Source organism: Daucus carota, chromosome 3, assembly GCF_001625215.2.
Source record: "Daucus carota subsp. sativus chromosome 3, DH1 v3.0, whole genome shotgun sequence".
Lineage (NCBI taxonomy): Eukaryota > Viridiplantae > Streptophyta > Magnoliopsida > Apiales > Apiaceae > Daucus > Daucus carota.
Genome location: NC_030383.2, coordinates 52,070,053 through 52,076,052, shown reverse-complemented (window position 1 = coordinate 52,076,052; position 6,000 = coordinate 52,070,053).

The following is a 6,000-nucleotide window of genomic DNA, read 5'->3' as shown; positions in this document are numbered from 1 at the left end:
ACGGGGGTGGGCGTAGTGATCAGAGATGAAGAGGGCCATATACTGACGATGATCACTAGAACATTGGGGCACATTAACCAGCGTGCTAATGAGCTCTGGGCTCTCCTGCTAGGTCTGCAACTGGCTCACAAATTCAGGGAGAATGCGGTGGAGTTGGAAACTGAGTCTGTAGATGCTCTTCGTGAATGGACTGACTGGCGTTGGTTTATGGACCACAGGCACTCCAACGTCATCCAGCAGTTGAACCAGAGACTCTCAGACCCGAATCTGTTGTTGCGCAGGAGGACAGCGGTGGAAAGCAAGAATCGCATGGCTAGGCATCTTGCTGAAGATGGAGCTACAACCAAGACAAGAGCAGTTTGAGTATACAGGGATTTTGGTAGGGTTAGTGAGCTCTGGCACTTGGATATGGGGCTCGGGTTCATTGGTGGAGGCTTTATGGTGATTGATGTGGATGATTACCTCGCTCAACAACAGCAGGAGGATGAGTGGCTGATGGATGCAGAGGAGGGCAAGAATAGTGAAGATGAAGAGGCCGGGGATGATACAGCAGCGCTTCTACCATTAATTAAGCTTTTAATTCTGTTTATTTAAGTAATTATTCAAACTGTTTATTTGATATATTGGCATGTATGAATTTTATTGGGGCTTGGCCCGGATGTTATACATACCACAAAAATTAAGAAGAAGACGCAAGAAACAAAGAAGAAGAGAAGAGTGGGAAGGTGGAAACAGAAGTAGAACAGCCAACCAAAAATTCAGAGAGCGCCATCAAGAAAGAAACAACATTGCAGCCTTTGTAGGCAGCCAGGACATAGGTGTACCAGATGCCCTCTGATAAATGCACATAATGTCGAAGAAGGTGCACCGAATAATGCACCTACTGTTGAATAAAGTGCACCTGAAAATGCAAGCAATGTTAAAGAGAGCGGTACCACCGCAGAGGTGACAAAAGTACTACCAACCAAAACTTCAAAAAAAATCAACCAGTTAAGAGGCCAAAACTACCAGTAAGGAGAAAGGAGAAGGAAATCCTTATCAAAGAGCCAGAAGTATGCTCACAACCTAAATGTCAAGAAACATAGTATGTTGCTGGTAAAGGCAAGGAAAAAGTTGTGGTGCAGCCTAAAGTCAAAACAAGAAGGCCTTATCTTAATCTTCAAAGCTCACAACCATCACACGGAACTGTTCAAGCCTCACAGCAATCACAGGCCAGTGCAGGTGAAACAATGGTTCGAGCGGGAGGAAAAAAAGCTAACTTTAGGGAACAACTAAGAGGACCCATGTATAACGAATTCCTGAGGTATACCCCTATTCCAAGTTATGTCAGATGGCCTCCAGTTATTAGTCCAGAAGAGGAAATTCCTACAAGTCCTGTCCGGCAAAAAGAAGCTAATATATTTGAAGATGAAGAGGATTTAGAAGAGGATGAAGATTTTAAGCAAGGTGATCAACCATCGCAGCAACCAAGGAGGAGTGTCAGGCTTCAAACAAAGCATCAATTCAAGTTCAAAAATACACCTGATACTGCACTGGTCCTCGATGTCGACAATGAAGACAATGTCTAGTCGGTAGAAGCCACAACTGTGTTTGCTCTTTTGCAGTGGATGTTCACTGATTTCAGTTTTCTTTTAGAACAATTATGTTCATGTTTATGTTTGGTCTGGGGAACCATGATGTTTAACATTACTCGTTTGCTTGTTCTTTTGAAACTTAAGTATTTATGTTTGTTTTTAAATTTTATTTAAATTTTGCAGCTCTTAATTCTTTCAATTCCAGTAAACTCGAAAGTAAATAAATCAAATACAAAAAAATGTGACAATATATTTCATATTAATAAAACTAGAAAGTAAATAAATCAAATACAAAAAAATGTGACAAAAGATTTTATATTAATAGAACTAGAAAGTAAATAAATCAACTATAAAAAAAATGTGACAAAAGATTTTATATCAATAAAACTAGAAAATAAATAAATCAAATATAAAAAACGTGACAAATGATTTTACATTAATAAAGCTAGAAAGTAGTATTAAGCTTTTAATTCACGTATAGGTCTAAAACCCCGAATACACTACAAACACTTATTTTTACTGGCGAAGGAAGTGGAATATACAGTCAGCAGAAGTAGACGTTACTTTTCCACCTCAGCTGCTCCCATTAGTTTTTTTGATTTGATTTAACGGAATGCAATCATTAGTTTGTTGAGTGATTTAAGCGAGACCAAAAATTTCACAGTGATGCAGATGATACATTGGGCTGGAATAAGTGATCCATTTGATAATTAACACGTAAATTTTAGACATAATGACGTGTCTGATTTGAACCGTGTTCCCCGCCCTCTCATGTAGAAAATTTATGATAAGTGAGACAATAAAGGCACGACAAGCAACATTCACTACGGACTCTAACGAATACCATGTGTTTGAGCTGGTTGCTTGAAGGATCACTCTGATTACTGGCTCTGCTTGGTGTACCATGTGTAATTCCAGAACCTAACATCATAGTCATATGTAAAGAATGTTAAAGTGAGGAAATGTCCTGTTTGAAAGCCATGTGTGTGGTGCACCTCGGTGTCCGCTTGCAACTCACGAAAAAGCACATTTCATTTAAGCAATGTTAAGCAGTAATAGTATGAGTTTCAACATTCCGTTGAAAGTGAACACGATAATTGAGAAAATGCGGAAACCGTAGAACGAATAATTATACCTGAACCTTGGGTGGAGTGGTGAAAGTTGATCAGTCTTGTTATATGCTACAAATAATCAAACATATTGTTTGAGAACAATATGCGACGAAGATATAAACGATTATGTACCAATATCACTCTTAATGGACTTAGTTTGTCACTTCGTTGAAAGTGAACATGACAACCGACAAAATGCATGTACCACAAAACTGATATTTTTACCTGAAGCTTGGGTAGAGTGGGAGAGATCTGGCAAGTCTTGTTAGCAAGAGTTGGAGTTTCAAAACGTGAACCTGTTCCAATTTTTGATATATGCTATAAAGATGTAAACATTCTATGATTGAGAGCAATACGTGACGACAATAAAAACGATTATGTACCAAACTCATGCTCTGTGCTGGTTCCTCTACGGATCCACATTTTCACGCGTCGCAGATGGCTCATTAGCAGATGTCTGCATGTCATGTGAGGGAGAAAGATCGTACTATGAAGATCGTCTTCGTGGTGCTTACAACACCCAAAAATATTCAATCAATATGTTGTACCGAGAACATATCAGTAATATGCAGTTATGCTGACCAGTCTCGACGGACGAAGGAGAAACCACACCCAACGGGATGCACTTACGACCTGCTCATAAATATGTCACATCAACTAGTTAGAACTCATAATCAAAATATAAAAAGTGACGACCGTCATTGTCACATTCTGAAACATATCAGAGAAGAAGCAAACTAACCACTATCCAATGCTACTAATATGAGTGTCGATCGGAATGAAAAGAAAGCGGAGTCACAGAAGAAAGCGGCGTCACAGGTCTCCGGAAATTTAAAATCAATGGAGGAAATGACCCCTGAAAGTATGGTTTGACATAACCGACCAACAAATTCAAAAAAACTGATGGATCGCCCGCTCAAGTTCGGATCCTCCGGTAATGCATGCACGAAGCAGTTGTATTTTGAAATGGGCAATATCTGTTTTCTACCGGATGATCCAAGTTGCTTGTTTAATTACGTAGAACACCCCGGGTAGAAAGTTCATATTCTTTAGTCATTGATAAACAATATGTTGGACAATACTTAATGCAATTACCACAAAATATACTACAAAAAAATCAAGGGAAGGGCACGGTAGGTCATTTGGCACATCCTTTGTATGTAGGAATTAGGATTATATAGATTTTTTATAAGTTTTTTTTAACGAAGATTTTTTGTATGTTGTTCTTGTTATTTACAACAATAGTATCAAACGGGGTTTGAGTCATTTCAACTTATTATAAGAAACTAGCGTAAAAGCCCGTATAAAGCACGGGCATTGGTGTTTGGGCTAATTTGTGATTGTTTATAAGAACATGTTGATCCTCGTATTTCAACTTATTATAAGAAACTAGCGTAAAAGCCCGTATAAAGCACGGGCATTGGTGTTTGGGCTAATTTGTGATTGTTTATAAGAACATGTTGATCCTCGTAGGGATCAGGTGACTTTGAATTTTGAATAGAATATATTTAGTGTTTAGGCTAATTTGTGATCGTTTATAATGCGCGTTACTCTTGGTGGGGACTGGGTGAGTTGTTTGAATTATAAATAAAATGTGTTTACGTTAAGAGAAATATGTACTATAGTTCTTTTGAACAACAACATCACTGCATCTTTGTAGAGGGGTGTGTATATCTTTCTTCGACTTCATAAAGTTGCTGATAGGCCGGTGGTCTTGAATATTTCATAATACCAGGTCATTGAACCAATACCTCTAATACACTTACCCCGCCCAAAAAATGACTTATAAATTCGTTGCTATATGTGCCAAATTTCATGGACCGGTTCTAATTAGTTTTGTGTCTAATAGTTTGATTCGGGAGTTCAAAAACTATTTGCTTAAAAAAAGGAGTTCAGAAACTAAAGAAATATAAATGCATACATTGTCCTTGGTCAGATGCATGGGCAAGATACTGATTACAAAAATATCGTCATCAATGATATGATTTCCAATTTTAGTCCCACAATTAAACTGTTTGTGCAGTAAGCAAATCCATATTCCCTATATTTCATTCGGGTCTTTCTGGTTTGTGCCTATGAACACACATTATACACTAAATTTGATGAGTTTGATGGATTTTAATTGGTGGACTTGGTGTAAATGCAGAAGGTCATCCTTATTTATGATTAGATGACCAATAAAAATGAACAAAACTCATTGGAGTTGGTGCTTATTGTGCGGCCATGGGCACACCATAGAAAAATCGATTTCAAAATAGCAGTCGATTTGACTTTGTGCACGTAGTTTAAGTACTAAAAAATATATTTTTACACATTAATATTTTAATTTTCATTCCCTTAACATAAATATATATGTTAAAGTTTTATTCAAGAAAAAAAATTGAAATATACAAAAATATATTTTGAACACCTCAAATTACGTGCAAAAATCAAAATGATCATTATTTTGGGACGGAGAGATTAATAATGTATGATGTAAAAAAAAGAACCAATCTCCACGCTTAATTTTACGAAATCCATATTAAATCCATAAAATTCAAGCAGTTGAACTTGTGCTGTTTTTGTGTTCTTCAAGTAGTTATAAACAGGGATTGGCAGTTTTACCCGACCCGATGAATACCCGACCTGTTCCGACGCGATTGGATCCACCCGAACCCAATTTTTTTGGATCTGGATCTTATTTTTAAATCCGGAAAAGTTTGAATCTAAATCTGGATCTCAGGTATTTCGAACCGAGACCCGATCCGAAACCCGAAACCCGAGTTAAACATGATCTGAACCCGAGACCCGATAAAGACCCGATATATATATGTGTTATATGTTAATGTAAAGTATATATATATTGAAATATTATCAATTATTAGGTATGAATATTAACAGTTTACTTAATTTTATATGCGCAATACAGAATTTATATTCATTTCATCAGAATTTTATTTTTCTCAATTATTATGCATTAAAAAATCTAAAAATAATAAAATGTAAATGATAAGTTAAATGATTGTATACAATAAATTAACATGTTTCACGTGTTTATCGTACTAAATAAAACATGTAAAACCCTTTTTAATTTCTAAATTTAAAAAATCAATCATCACTTTTTTTTATAGATATATTATTTTTGATTTTTATTTAATTTTATTTTTTAGGTATCCGAATTTGACCTGAATCCGAACCCGAACTCGAAAATACCCTACAAATCAAATGTGGATATTCATCTTTCATATCCGGAACCGAAGCCAACCCGAACGGAAATATAATGAATTGAGTCTGGATCTCAAGAAACCCGACCCGACTCAACCCGTTATCATCCC